This window comes from Schistocerca gregaria, chromosome 7, assembly GCF_023897955.1.
Source record: "Schistocerca gregaria isolate iqSchGreg1 chromosome 7, iqSchGreg1.2, whole genome shotgun sequence".
Lineage (NCBI taxonomy): Eukaryota > Metazoa > Arthropoda > Insecta > Orthoptera > Acrididae > Schistocerca > Schistocerca gregaria.
Window position 1 is genome coordinate 172,891,406 of NC_064926.1, and position 17,079 is coordinate 172,908,484.

Consider the following 17,079-nt stretch of genomic DNA (forward strand, 5'->3'; position numbering starts at 1 on the left):
TTCCCATTGTTCCTGTAAATCCGATGATAAAGATTCTGAGGTTGTCCACTAGCCGAATATGGAAACAAAACTCTACAGAAAAGCGGTAGGGTCTTAATTTAGGTCCAGTGAGAAGCGCGCACTCTGTATTTCTTCCTCTGTGTTAACTGAGACAGCACGCGAGAGCTCCCATGTGAGAGGGATCTGTTAGTACTTTGCAGCATCAAGGCATGTTACATAGATACTGAGATGGCCTACCCACTTGGTGTCTACCAGTGATGTCCTTAACTATGTGCAAAAGTCGCACTTACGTCACAAATACATAATTCTTGGTTCAAATGGCTCGGAGCACTATGGGACTTCACTTCTGTGGTCATCAGTCCCCTAGAATTTAGAACTACTTAAACCTAACTAACATAAGAACATCACACGCATCCATGACCGAGGCAGGATTCGAACCTGCGACCGTAGCGGTCGCGCGGTTCCAGACTGAAGCACCTAGAAACGCTCGGCCACCCCGGCCGGCACACAATTCTTATTTATTAGTAATTTCTGCTACCAGTCACTACTATTTTCTTCGTTTTATGTTTAATGTAACATAATACAACGCGTTTCGGACGTTATCTGTTCGTCAGCCGGCGTTTATACACACCTTCCTAGCGAAACTTTACTTAGAAATAAATTCTCTTAAAGTAAATGATCTCAGAACTTTTTGTCCATTGTTCGCTACTGTAGTGGCTGGTGTGGCACAAGGAGGGGGGAGGCGAGGGGCAGCGGATGACCGGAAATCGTGGTCAGTGATGTCTTCGGCCGGTTCATCTTGTTGCTGGTTATGTATGACATCACGGCCTGTATAGGATGCATATAGTTCTGCATCTGGCGTGTTTTGCGAAAATGATCTGAAAGCCTTTTATATGACAGTTGATCACTTACGACTTAATCGCCTTGTACCGTTGGACCTTCGAGATCAGTTCGGACGGTGTTTATTTGTTTCCAAATCTCCCCTGCTGCGAGCTCCTCTTATTTTATTATAATACGTTTTCCCTACGTGAGCGGGTGTCCACAAAATATTTCCGTGTTCGGAGGGGAATGCTGGAAAAGACCTCGCAACAATGAAAATGCCTTTGTTTTAATGACTGCCACCTTACCTCGCGAATCATATCCGTGACACTCTCTCCACTGTTTTACGTTAGTACAATACGAGCTGACTTTTCTTGATCGTTTTCGACTTCCTTTGGTGAATCCCATCTGGTAAAGGTCCCATACTGCACAACATCACTTTAGGAGAGGACGGACAAACATAATGTAATGTTACTTATAATCCGTCTTGATTGCTAAATGTTTATTCATATTACCGATTTCGGTTCGTCTAGAACCATCTTCAGATTCTGGTACATTTGATGTTGATTAGATAGGATGAAAGAGATTTGCATTCGTGAAATAGTAAATTAGTATCATTACCGTTACAGATCTGAAGATGGTTCTAGATTAACGGAAATCGGTCATATGAACAAACATTTTGCATTCAAGACGATTTATAAGTAACATTGTAAAATCACTGATTGCGGCTAGCGTATCATACATTATGTCTATTTTTGCAAACGTAATGTAGGCAGTCTCTTTAAGACCTGTTGCACATTCTAAGTGTTCCGACAACTAAACGCAGTCCCTATTTGACCTTTCTGAGAACCTTTGCTACATGATAGTTGCATTTTAAGTTGTTTGTAGTAGTAACTCCTAGGTATTTTGTTGAATCGATAGCCTTTATATTTCTGTGATCTAACTTGAAATCGAAATTTAACGGATTCCCTTTAGTACACATATGTATCACCTCGCACTTCTCATAATTTAGGATCAGATGCCACTTTTCACACAATACAGGTATCTTGCCTAAAACAATTTACCATTGATTTTAATCTCCTGATGCTTTCACTACACGATAAATGACAGTGTGATATGCAAACAGTCTGAGATAGGTGCACAAATAATCTACTAAATCAATTATACACCTGAGAAACAGCAGAAGGACTGTAACCCTCCATTGGGGATCGCTGGATATCGCATCCTCCTTACGCTATGACTTTCCATCAGTAACCGCCAACTGTGACGTTTCTGGCAGGAAATCACGAATGCAGTCACACCCCTGATACGACACACCATAGACAAGAAGTTTTTATAATGAGCAGCTTGTGAGGAACAATTTCAAAAGCCTTTCGAAAATCTATAATTGTGGAATTAGTTTGCGACACCCTGTTGATAACACTCATTACTTAATGGCAATAAAGAACTAGTTGTGTCTAAAAAATAAAAAAAAAACAATACTCTCTGAATTCGAGTTGAATGTGTGGCAACAGATCGTTTTTCTCAAGGTAATTCATAATCTTCCAACACAGTATTTGATCCAAAATCCTTCTGCACTTCGACTTCAGTTTTATGAATGTAAAAGTAGGGTTACTCCTACTTCCTTTCATGATTAATGGTAAGAACTGTCCAACTTTCCAGTCTTTCCAGTCGTACAGCGTGCGTTGCATAAGTAATGCAACCAATTTTCTTCTGACGCAACGCTACACCACAGCGTGTTGTAACCGGCTGGGGTAAGTGGAGTGGTGTGTTAGCTTCAAAACGCTCCTTGTCGTATTCGGCTGCGAACTGCCGGAGAGTCATCACGTGCGTTTCCGTCAACCCCGTTTTGAGTTTATGTAACACGACACAATGGATCATTCTGTAGAGCAACGGTATGCTATCAAATTTTGCGTTAAACTTGGGAAGTCCGTCGCTGAAACGTTTCTATTACTTCATCATGCTTTGCGAATGATTGCTTGTCCAGATCACAAGTTTTCCGACGGCAAAAGTCGTTCATGGAGGGCCGAGAGGAGATCACCGATGAACCTCGCAGTGGATGGCCATCAGCCGCACGAGTCGACGAAAATGTGACGCGTGTGCGTGTTTGTTTGAACTCTTTCAGACGGCTGAGCCTTCAGTTGATAGCACAAACTCCAAAAATGTCAAAAACAACAGTTTATTGCACTGTGACTGAAGTTTTGAACATGGGAAAGGTTTGTGCCATACTCGTTCCGAAAGTGTTGACCGTCGAACACAAGCACATGCGAGTTCTTCGGTACCCAGAAATGATGGAAATGTGTGAAAATGATCCTTATTTTTTAAAATCAGTTATCACTGGTGATGAGTCGTCGATTTTTGAGTACGACCATGAGACAGAATTGCAGAGTTCAGAGTGGCACACCCCATCGTCGCCCCATCCCAAGAAGTCACGCAAGAGCAAGTCCTGGATCAAAACGATGCTCATTGTCTTCTTTGACGTCAGAGGCATTGTCCACCATGAATTCGTACCTACCCGGACTGCAGTGTACTCATATTTCTGTTTGGAAGTTCTCAAAAGACGGAAGAGGAGGTTCTCGCGCTGCTGAAGCGACATCAAGGACACGTGGGAAGTACACCACGGCAACGCGCCGAGTCACAGCGCCTTCATTGTCAACGACTTCCTGGCCAGCATCAAGGCCCCATTGGCTCCCCTGTCTCCTTATAGTCCTGACCTGGCTCAAGCTGACTTTTTTTGTTTCCTTGGTTAAAACGAGTCATGAAAGGAAAACATTGGGACACGATTGAAAGCATCCAGGCGCATGTTACATCAGCTCTAAAGGACAATGCGGAAAATGCATTCCATGACGCCATCCAGACATGGAAAGACCGCCTCCAGAAGTGTATCGACGCAAAAGGGCACTATTTTGAAAATTTTTAAATATATGTACGAATATATTCAGTAAATGATACTTTATGAATTTGGTCGCATTACTTACATGTCAAGTACGGAGTAATAATATCAGTGTACACCTAAGGGAATCTAACTTGTATAGGAATCTGGTCAGGAGAAATTGCCTATATTACGTGATTTAAGATGCGTTGCTACATCAAGGATATTTATTTCTAAGTTACTCATGCTGGCACCAGATCTTGACTCGTTCTCTACAGTATTTACTTCATCTTCTACGTTGAAGGAGTTTCAGAAAACCGCATTTAATAACTCCAGGTTAGTGGCACTGTTACCAGTAACAGGTATAGTGGCGCTGTCATCGGTAACATTACCCTTGCTTTCGTGCAGTGGAGTTGCAGACTTTCTTACCGCTGGTATACTCCACATAGGATCAGAATCCGTTTGAAGGTTCTGGCAATTTTCCAGATAATATTTTCGTTGTGGAAACTGTTAAAAACATCTGGCATTGAGGTTCGCCCGAAATTTAAAGCTTCTATAAAACTTTGCCAATCTAGGGGACTTTTTGGCACTCATTTTACAGTGATTCTACAGCGGTGTTGTGACCTGTTTTGTGTACCTTGCGGCGGGGTGGAAGGGGGGGGGGGGGGTTGGGGCGGTTATTTCCGCCTCTTAATAATTGATGTAGTACAAATTTCTCCACTACTGTCAGAACTATTTCACTGAATGCACTCCAAGTCTGCTGTACATGTACATCGTTAATTTGGGAAGAACTGATGCTGTCTCTCAAACAGGCGCTATGTTAATTTTATCTGATATTTTAAATAGATTTATTTTGCAGTTTCTGGTTGGTTTGTGTATTACAGTATTCAGTCTCGCTATAACGACCTTGTGGTCACTAATCCCTGTATGAGTCATAATGCTCCCTTATTACTTGAGATTCTTGGTAAGAGGTCAAGTATGTTTTTGATGCCATTTGATATTCGAGTTTCAAAACAGAGAAACACTATAAACAAAGTTCATGTATCTGCCAGAACCAGAAAAAAGCTTCTCCATGTACACTCTATAAATTATTCAGCGATGCTGACGCCGAAGTACAGCTGCAGGGAACTTCTCAGTATTATGGTTATACATATGCAATATATTTAATGTTCCATAAATAAATGAAGCAAGGCAAAGAAGGGTAACACCTACACGTTCATTATTTACTGAAAGATGTTAACATCACTAAACAGAAAAATCAGACTTCTCGAGACGAATAACGCTTGTATGTCCAGGAAGCTAAATATCACTGCTATGAACGCAGTTCATGAGATGTTCCTAGGTAAATATGCTTACGTGTACAAAACACAGACTTTGAGCATTAATTACTGTGCTTTGAAACATGTATTTAATGTTACCACATCCATACTCCGTACAACTTTATTAAAACAACTAGAATAAATTTTTATTTACACATATCTATAATTCACCATTACGCGTTCTTGTGGCGTTTTTCAGTAGTACTGTCATTGTGCCCTTCTCTCTTATTCGGATAACAGTTTCGTACTGTCATTAAACCTATTTATCATAAATGAAACGATGATAAGAATTATGTCGACAAGGATAAGCAGAAGAATCTATAACCCCATGTGCGAAATTCCTTGAAATCAAAGACATTCTCCCACTTCAGAAAGTGCTGATGTAAGTGTACAATTTGATGATAAAAACTCACTTACTACTGGAAACCACTTTTTACTGCTGTTTTGCTGTGGTAAGCTACTGTCTCTCATATGCCGACATAAAAATGAAGAACTGCAGAATCACAGGTCGTTTGAGGGGCATGCAGAAGCCACAGCAGTGAGACTGGCAACTTTAGTGTCGACTTTACGACTGAAAACGCGGATATCAACGTGTAACAAATAATTTTTATAGCGGTGTTATGGGAAAGGCGACTGCAGTGTGGTATATCTGTCGAGTTCATATCAGCACTATACGAGGCCAACGATGTTGTTTAGCTGCTTTGTAGAAAGTGGGTCAAATGAAAATAAAATGTGCGTTGTACTTTTTCTTTAAATCGTTGCTTAGGAGCCTTAACCTCTGAAGATATAAAAGTTTCGGCATTTTTCAAACATACAACAGAATGCTGTTGATGTCTTCTTAGAAATCTCTTGGTTGAGGAATGGACTGAAAGATTGCAATGCCATGAGCAACATTTCAATTGGTTGCTGCTTATCATGTGAATAAACACGTAAGTAACTCAGATTTTGACAATGAAATTTACCTTACCTACTGGTCGCTAACTGATGAATGATTACTTTAGGCATCTTCAGTAGTGTAGAACACAATGAACTCTAGCCCTACCTTTCCTCTTGTAACTATATAGTTTCGAGTGGTTTTGGTACATGATACAGTTAGGTATAATTTTATGTTGATTCTTCAATACAACTGTAAAAAGGTGATGTACACTGATAAACATCCTCATAAGCGTTACGTGTGTTCATGTGCAGCTACAGTTGTCCTTCTGCAAACAAAAGCCATAAAAGCTTCACAGATACTTGTACTGGGCCTAACAATTCTTCATATGGCCGCATGACCAAACCAGCAGTCCTGGGTAGCTGGGATCTTCAAATCAAATTAAAATTTGGAATTGGAATGTGCGAAGTCTTATATGTTGTGATTCACAGTGGAGAAGTGAACTGACTAATTTCACTTACTAATAACGTAATATTTTCAACAGATACAACACATCTGAAAAAACCAAATGGAATAATTCTAATTCTAGTTTCAGCTGTAGAACACTGAAAAGAGCCAAACAGTGAGGTAACGTTGATTTGTTAATAGAGTAATTAATATTCACTTGAATATGGCGTGAAACAGATACTCTTACTTGTTAAGAAGAAAGCTTTGAATTATTAACCCTAAAGCTCGTCATAAAATATGACATTACGTTTCCATTCTGGTCGGCACATTTGCTCCATGACTCAATACGAATGAAGATGCTTGGAAAGACAGGCCGATCGATTGATTCGAGGAATTTTAAACCACGAAAGCTAATATTTTCTGTGCTATTCTCCTCTCGTCCGACCTTTGACGGAATCAGGCGCTTGGTTAAAGCCTGCAGAACGCGAATGCAGTGGCAGGAAACAACGAAATATGTAACTTCATGATATTTTATATCGCACTACTTAGTAAGTTCAAATATAGCTCGACTTCCTTTACGGAATCGCGTGTCGTTGTCATAATTGAATTGTTCTAATGTTTAAATTTCTTGTTGGTGTTTGTGGAACAATGACTTTCAAAATACCAATTTCTAGAGACAGCATAGGTTTAATTACAATATTTACCGTCGCTATGTATGTCAATTGAGTGACTTAACTACTTATGATTGTCTCGGAAGCTCTTGCCTCTAGGTGGAAAACGTTTTTGTGGGGACCATATTGTAATATAGCTTATGGTGCATTGGGGTGGTGCATGTCCAGTCGTAATAATGTCCTTGTCTCATAAACACACATATCCAAATGGCAAGGGGAGTATTGTCCCTAGGGACAAATTCGCATAAAGAATTCCAGCATAAAACAGATGTTATCAAATAAAATTGTGCGCGTATTTGCTATTTATGAGGACAAAATCACCCCGAAGTGTGGCACTTCACAACGATATAACGCAAAACGTCTTCGTCATAATAGGCTGTTAAGTGCGTCAGATATATCACCCTCACAAGTGTGTCATATGTCACTGGTCCCCCTTAAGTGTTTGTCACTTAAATTGGTTATCTACGTGTTGACGAGGCAGATGAACGTGTTACCTCTTACGGTACTGTGTTTTCACACTAATAGAAATTATTGACCCTCAGGGGACGAAGCTCTAACAGCGCATACTACTGCATCTAGCTTTGATAATGACGTTAAGAGGACTAGGGGGAAGGAACAAAAGTTTCTTTATCCATGCCAAATGCTGCTCTAGCCAATGACTGGTGATTATATCCATTAGAACTATGAAATAGTAGTGACGGTGTTTGATACATATCATCTGCCGTATTTCTATGTGATGAAGATCGGGTGATTTGGCAGACCAATGGAGGTACGACTGAGTGCTTTAGTATTCGCCAAACTAGGATCGTAAGCGTGCTTCCTTACGGCGCTGTCATCTTGGACGACGGGAGTGTTCACGACGCAGTCATCATAGAACTTAGAAGAAAAGACAACGCTTGTTGAGCCCACTGAAGACTTGTAGCTCTATGTGCCACTGTTATACTTCATCCCTTTGCAGTGCTCCGAAGAGCAATTGCAAGAAGTGGCATTGCATACACTAACAGCAGCAATTCCTGCCGAGTTTGGAACCGTTTGCCCGTGACAGAGTGAGACACTCGTATCTAGTTCATGTCGGTTAAGTTCTTTTGACGACCACTGTTGTTACTCCGCTTTACAGAGATCTAAGTTGTATACTGTTCCTAGTAGATAAGTAAGACAGTTCATACTGATACATCAAGAATGGGTCAACGTCGTTCACAGTCTGGTCAGGTTTACGTCCAAACGCTACTTACCTCCGCTTTGTCACTGCTTCAAATCGACACATCTTATAGCGCTGATTCCGTATAACCGACTGGTCCACACAGCCTACGTCACTGTCACGACTTACGTCGCCGGTGATCGATAATAGGCGTAGTGTAATGTACAAACACCTATCACGCTCCTGAGCAAATAATTTGCTCCCATGACACAATGACTAATAATCTGTTCGGTCGATTTATATTACGAGTACGGGTAGGGACTGCACGATTAACGGAGTGGAAGCTGCTACAGAGAGTTGTTTGAACACTAGGCAGGGTGACACTTAGAATCGTTTAAAACCTCCAAACCGACGTAGATGATGCTATGACAAGTAATTGACAATGAGACACATGCGGCTGCAAATGTCGACAAAGACCCCAAAAGGGTATGCTACGTGCTGAACATGTGACGTCAACAAATGACGTACCTCGTCTCAAGTGCAGCGGTTGAGCATATTGGTCTGTCACACATCATCGCAACGCAAGTCAAGTACTCTCGTCGCTGTGGTTCTCGGCCCACGTTCACGCCACTTTAGCCTCTGTGGCTCATGGTTTGAGTCCTGTGTCTGGTAGACGTGTACAACAAAAATCTGCTGTATTGTGTCACATGTAAATGAATATAAGCTTCCGAATTGCGTAGTTATCAGTAAGTGATCTTTGTTTTCTTAACAAACTAGTGACTGTGAACAAAAACCTAAGGGGAAAAAAAAGAAATGAAACACTAAATAAGAACAGCTTTTAGTTGGTTAAAGCGAGGACAATAATTATGTAACCTCTACAACTGGAACAGATTACATTCACTTGTGATCGAAATATGCACCGTTCCTTCGAATGCAAGTGTAGCAACACACAATCATTCTTTGAAGCTCATGTCCAATCTTTGTACGTGCGGCGAGTTACGTCATCTCGTGACGTCACATGTTCAACATATCTCATCAATGTTTCGGGTATTACCCGGCTTTTGTGGTCACACGTGTCTTGTATTCCATTACTTGTCTCTGCGTCATCTTCGTCACTTACTAGGATCATATTGTACAGAGAGTTTCTGAATACATTCGTATTTTTAACTCCATTGTTGTGTATAGTAGGAATGGCAGTGAGATGCATGTGATGACAGCGTGATATTTGCGGTTTTATGGACAGTGAAGGCAAAAAGAAATACTATATGCCGCAGGTTACGTATTGTCATGAATAGGAGGTATTGAATAGAATTGGGGAGAAGAGAAGTTTGTGGCACAACTTGACTAGAAGAAGAGATCGATTGGTAGGACATGTTCTGAGACATCAAGGGATCACCAATTTAGCATTGGGGACAGCGTGGAGGGTAAAATTCGTAGAGGGAGACCAAGAGATGAATACAGCAAGCAGATTCAGAAGGATGTAGGTTGCAGTAGGTACTGGGAGATGAAGAAGCTTGCACAGGATAGAGTAGCATGGAGAGCTGCAACAAATCAATCTCAGGACGGAAGACCACAACAACAACAGGGAAACATCTGCTCTACGGGTACGCTTTGCATCCAAGCTTCATGTTTCCTTTTAAAGTAGCATGTAACCAAAACAACGAACTTGAAGTAGATGTACTGTGCAACATTAGTTAAAACCTCGAAAAAATTACTATAGATACATACTATTCCATCGACAAGAGCTAAGCTACTAAAAGCGCGGTATCTGATAACCTCTTAACTCGTTCCGAAACGCATTATTTTACGAAAATGATACTTTTTGTCTAAAGAAAATTGGATAAACTGTGCCGATCAGGTCATCAGCACTGACCGACCGCCATGTCATCCTCAGTGAAAGGCATCAGTGGATTCGCATTAGCGGGGCATATGGTCAGCACGTCGATGTACCTGCCGTCGTTAGCGTTCGTGACCGGTGCCACTACGTCTCAGACAATTATCTTCTAAATAGACGTCACTGAGGCTGAATTCAACCGACTTGCCAACCGGCCCTGGCGCTCACCATTCGGAGTTCTAACTAAGCTCTAAGGTGCTTATCTTCGGTGATCTAAAGGGAACCCGGTATTACCACTGTTTGAAGGCCGCTGGCGTGTATGAAGAGCTTCAAATTTCGACTTTCTAATCAAACCCTGTGTTGTTTCACACTATGTTCGAACTACGAGCATTGACAAATAGAGTCATATCAAGAGTCTACTAATTCGTAGTTCTCAAAGAACATATGACATATTACATTAATATCAGTATTAAGATGCGAAGAGAGCAATGGTAACTACTCACCAGGCAGATTCAACGAAGCATGACTAACTTTTACATCCTATTACAACAGTGTTATCGCACTTTAGTTTTACATGTGCCTTGTGGCCTCGTCTAGAACAGATGACATTCCACATATTCTGGGTAAGTTTTCTATAACATTTGCAACATTCACTACAGAATGTTTTAGCTTGTTATACAAAATGGCTCTGAGCACTATGGGACTTAACTTCTGAGGTCACCAGTCCCCTAGAACTTAGAACTACTTAAACCTAACTAACCTAAGGATATCACACACATCCATGCCCCAGGCAGGATTCGAACCTGCGACCGTAGCGGTGGTACGGTTCCAGACTGTAGCGAGTAGAACCGGTCCGCCACTCGGGCCGGCACGCGTGCTATTAACTCGCGGAAACATTGCAGAGATACATTCTGTTCATAGGTTTCCATTTCTGAATGTATATATGCATTTGGCACGTTCAATAAGGTGGCTGGAAGCCACTCTCTGATTTCCGTTTCCAAGGATCAGTCAGGTTCGAGTGCACTTTGTGACTTGCGGTCGACGGTGTGTTTTGAAAGCCGTCGCGTCGAAATATATTCTGGTCTTGTCTGTTTGCCGCTGTCGGTCGCTGATTGTGTATTTTATTTATTTTTATTTATGTACACGTCAAGATCCGTAGGACCAAATTAAGGAGCAAATATCCAAGGTCATGGAACGTGCCAGAACATGAAATTACAACGTAAAAGTGATAACAAATAAAAATAAAAGTTTATGAACTAGAAAAAAGTTTGGCCACAAGTTTAAGTAAACGCAATCCATAATACAATAAGAATCAGCTTAATTTTTCAAGGAACATCTCGGCAGAATAGAAGGAGTGACCCATGAGGAAACTCTTCACTTTCGATATGAAAGCACGTGGATTACTGCAAACATTTATGAATTCGAGTGGTAGCTTATTGAAAATGGATGCAGCAGTATATTGCACACTTTTCTGCACAAGAGTTTAGGAAGTCCGATAAAAATACTGGTTTCATTTCTGCCGAGTATTAACCGAGTGAAAGCTGCTTATTCTTCTCAACAGGAAATGACAGTAAGGAATATACATATTGAGAGGCTAATGTCAACATACCCAGACTCGTAAACAGGGGCTGACAAGAGTTTCATGAGCTCACACCACTCATTGCCTGAGCCACCGGTTTCTGAGCCAAAAATATCCTTTTAGGATAGGAAGAATTACCCCAGAATACAATACGAAATAAGCGAATGAAAATAAGCAAAGAAGACAAATTTTCGTGTCGAACGGTCACTCACTTCAGATACCGTTCGTATAGTAAAAATGGCAGTATTATGTCTTTGAACAAGATCCTGAAGGAGGGCTTTCCACGACAGTTTACTATGTATCTGAACACCTAGAAATTTGAACTGTTCCGTTTCACAGATCATATGTCCGTTCTGTGAAATTAAAACGTCATATATAGTTTTATTGTGTGTTAGAAACTGAAGAAAACTGAGTCTTACTGTGATTTAGCGTTAGCTTATTTTCTACAGGCCATGAACTTAGGTCATGTGCCGCACTGAAACCGAGCCAGTGTTGCACACAACATACTTCACGACCAAGAAAGTGTTATCAGCAAACATAAATATTTTATAGCTACCCGTAATACTAGAGGGCATATCATTTATATAAATAAGGAACAGGAAAGGCCCCTACACTGATCCCTGAGTCACCCCCCATTTGCCAGTACCCCACGTAGACCCCACATCACATCCGTTATCAACATTACAAATAATCACATTTTGCTGCCTCTTTCTAAAATAAGAGGTGAACCAACTGTGAGCTACTTCCCGAATTCCGTAATGGTCCAACTTCTGCAGCAATACTTTGTGATCAACACAATCAAATACCCTAGTTACATCGAAAAATGTGCCAAGCATTCGAAACCTTTTGTTTACTCCATTCAGTACCTCACAGAGGAAAGAGAATACAGCATTTTCAGTTGTTAAACGAGTTCTAAAACCGACCTGCACATTTGATAACAAATCGTGTGATATAAAATGATCAGTTATTCTTACATATACAGTCTTTTTAATAACTTTTGCAAACACTGATCGCATAGAAATGGTTTAAAATTACCTACATTATCCCTTTCTCTCTTTTTATAAAGTGGCTTTACTGCTAAGTACTTTAATCGCTCAGACATATGACAACTCCTAAACGAAAAATTACAAATATAGCTAAACAACAGGGATAACGTTTGCAGCACAGTACTTTAATGTTCTGCTAGACACTCCATCATAACCATGAGAGTCCTTAGTCTTGAGTGATTTAATTATTGACTCAATCTCTCTCTTGTCTGTATCACAGAGGAGTATTTCAGACATCAACATCCTAAAGGCATTTGCAAAGAAAGTTATATAATTTAATCCAGAAACTAAATTTTTATTTAATTCACCAACAATGCTCAGAATACAATTGTTCAACACTGTACATATAACTGGTTTATCAGTAACAGAAATATTTTTACTGCGAACTGATTTTATATCGTCGACCTTGTGCTGCTGGCTAGAATCTTCCTTCACAACTGACCATATGGTTTTAATGGTATGTTGCGCTGTGGTGTAGTAAGAAGCGGTACGGCCGTGTAGAACTTGAGAATATTTGCAGCCAGGGTCCATTGGTTACTCTCATTTATCGTGCCGTTAAAGTGTACTTATTTTCCTACCTGACATTGAAAGACTAGTAAAAGAGAGATGTTTCACGGAATCATCCTGGGCTTTTTTTAAAAAAAATTACTTTTGTGGCTTTGTGGAATTTGTGGTCTTCGATCCAAAGTGAACGTTTGGTGTTCTATTAACCCTACAGAGTGTAAAAGCATTTAAACTTATCACATTCCTAGCCTATGACGTTCATTCCACATTAGATCGATCGGCGACGCTCAGCGTCGACAGCAAACGTCGGTTTGTTTCCCTTGTAAACAAAATTATACTGAAAACTAGAATTTACATGTTCACATGAAAAGTGTCTCAAATGAATCCAGGGCGAAATACGTAATACCAGTATATATTAACAAGAACATTAATACACAAGTATAACCAACAGTGCACCGGTAGCGAATGTGCAGCGCTGCTGAACGGCGGGAGCTGACAACACAAATAAACGAATTGTTAATACCGAACAATGAAAAGAATTTTACACTATCCTAGTTTGGAATGGGTCTATCGGGTGGGACAGTACTACTCCGATTTTATAATCATCTTGATTGTCACACGAAACAAACCTGTGCTTTCCATCGATGCTGGAAGTCGAATAACAGACGTGATAAGCAGCTTAGGCCTGGTCTGATTCTTGCTACCGATCGCATAAACGAAACTGCATGTGCTTGCCGAAACTCCAGAGAAAACAGGCCAGACTACTAGTAGGAGCGGAGAAGCTCTGACTTGTATGTTTAACCAATTCCACCATTTTGTATCACTATTTTTGTCCACTAATGCTATGCGTGCCATATTGGTTTCAGTAAATTTTATTAATAATTGTGTCTTCTTATATTCGAATATATTTGTAATCATAAAAAATTCCTTGCCATCAGTTTCGCTTGCTGATGAATTTACGGAGTTGTACTTAGTGATCACTACTAAACCACTCAACATAGGGTTCACTGGTCCATCAGCAAAAAGATAGCTAGTTTCTGGCATGGTTTCTGCATTCAGCATCAAAGTATTCCGTAACTACGGTTAAAAAATTCTCCTTCCTCCCATGCTTGCTTCTCAGATCGTGAGGTAAGCTGAATGCTGATGGAGCAGCAGTTCACCATTTCATTCAAATTGTGACTACATTACAGGCAGAATTTCTGATTTACGTTAACAGCCTGTTCACGGATTGCTCACTGCATTTAATTAACTGAAATGGTTCTAATGCCTCTGAGCACCGTGGGACTTAACATCTGAGGTCATCAGTCCCCTAGAACTTAGAAATACTTAGACATAACAAACTTAAGGACATCACACATATCCATGCGCGAGACAGGATTCGAACCTGCGACCGTGGCGGTCGCGCGGTTCCAGAATGAAGCGCCTAGAACGCCTTGGCCACTCTAGCTGGAAATTAACTGTAGAGTTGAAGCCATTGTCACAACTCCTCGTAGCAAATGTTTTATAAATGAACGTTAAAATTTCTTTTCACGTCTCGCATTGTTCAAAAATGATGGACGGCTGTTTAAAAAGTGTTTAACTTTGATTTAAATAATTATTTTGTACCTTCACAATACTGCAAAATTCATGAGCATGGTCACATTTACTACTTACCGTTTGGAACTGCACTGAATCGAATAATCGGAGCTATTGGCACTGTTAAACCCTTACTGACATAAGAGTGTGCCCAGTTGAACCTGTGAACTGCAAGAGCGAAAAACAGCACAATTAAGAGTTAAGTTCCTCACCAGATGTGTGTTGTCTTTTGATTCGGAGACTGTTGAAACTGAGAGTATTTTTCATGCAGCAACGTTATTGTACTGCCAAAGAAGCGTATATGTGGTGTTTGTATTATGCAAATGATACCAAATCAAGATCACTGTATTGAGGACTCCGATGAAGCAATTATAGGAAATTTGTATATTGCACTGTGAAATCACTGATTTTAGTTTTCAGTGCACACGGAGATTATTAGGGTTTTTTGTCACAACCTTTATTTCACTTTTCAGTGTTTTCAAATGGCGTCTTGCCTTTGGAGAGTCTCTCCCTCGAAATGTTAACGCTGGGCTATTCCGGAAAAGTTTTTCAGTGGACAATCATCATGACTACCAATAGCAGGTCACAACTACTGTGCATACCCATTATGTCTCTTTAATGCTGACGTTTGTACAATCTTCAACATCACCTTGACGTTTTTATTACTGATTCTTCCGAATATAGGGACTATTACTCGCCCTAAGGGCAAAGGGAGCCATCAATATACATCCGCTTGCTATCCCTGTCTGATAAGGCTATTGGCTGAATGAGGGTGACTCACTATATAACGAGCCTTTGGCCGCTCTTCCTGATGTTTCTTATCGAAAATCTAAAGCTTCGCTGGTACCGTGAGAAATTAGAACTCATTGTTGAACATCACATCAATTCGTGAATGTACTAATTTGCAACATACCACTTACTGCTCAAATAATTATGTTAGTGTTTGTCACATTTTCGTTACAGTTGGGAAAGGAATATTTCTATGCAAACATCTGTAGCAAAACGAACACCAAATTTCGCGTATTTAAGCGAAATTAATGCTCGAAGCGTTTAATTCGTCCGCAAACGAAAGTCGCTTATTTTCAACTATTAACTTATGCTCATAAATGTCATACGAAATGTTAACTATAGCGTAGCGAGTATTAATAACGATTCACACATTTTCGTAGAAACTGAAAATATGTCTTCGAATACAAGGGGAACTTGTGGTGTACTTCTTGTTTGCCGAATACTTTCCAGGCTCCAACAAAACCTACACTGGGAAAAATGGTAACTGGGAAGAGGCCCCGCTTCTTGTGCGTGGGCGAAAGACGCGGCGGAAGCCAACCACTCGGTTCCAGTTATAGCGGAACTGGATCGCTCTGACGTCAGTGCCCAGCTACGCGGAATACATTTGCCAGCTATAGCAGACGCCGAAATTGTAGCAGTCCTAACAAACGTCTGTTAAACTGTCGTAAACAGTGCTTCTTAAAATAGTATTCTGTCAGGGTACGTAAAATGGATGCTGGACTTGTAAGGAAAATTATTACGACAAACGAACGATAACAGTTCAAAGGAAAAGCATACGCTTATGGGAGAGGGAGATGAAAGGCAGACGACACAGACAATCCACTCAGACCAGTTATGCAAGTGTTACTAGGAAGAGGCTGTAGGATACTGGCAGGAGCGTTAGTTAGGACAAAGAGTATCAGCTGCTAACGAGTGTCAGCCATTGATTACGAAATTAGTGATATACCAAAGTATGGTAGAGATCTTTAACCCCCAGAAACAAAATTCAGCGAACGGAATGATCCCATAAAGAGGAGATCGGATGCGTTTGGAACTTCCCATTCCCTATTTCGATCTTTAGCATCATTGTAAAGATGGCTGAATACTCACCAAGAATACAGTTAGCAAAAATAACGTTATTGTAAAACATAAAATAAAAACATTTTAATCACGTTCTTTGAACACGATTTTTGAAATGTCCGGGTAACAATTTCTTTCAGTGATGAGAGTCTTTAAATATGTTGAGCAACATATCAAGGTCATAAAAAAGCAGACGACGATACTAGAAAGTATAACAGCAGCACTGACAAAAATAAAGAAATTCGTTAATTATTAAAACTCACGCAAACCAAAAGTTCGTTGAAATTTTGTATTACGTTCGCTCAGTGTCATCATAATATGGATGAAATAACAACAGCACTAACCAAGGCGTTTACACAAGAATGCTTATTTAGCCTTGCTAATACTTAAGTGAGGTATCGGCTATTCTTTGAAAAATACGTTGTATTTGCATTACCTGCATATTTCTTTCTTCTCTTTCCTTGTCAAGTAGTCCTTGTTGTCTCTCTCCTAACTGTTATTAACGAGGGCGTCCTGAAAAATAATGTCTCATAATTGCTCACAGCTGTTGAAA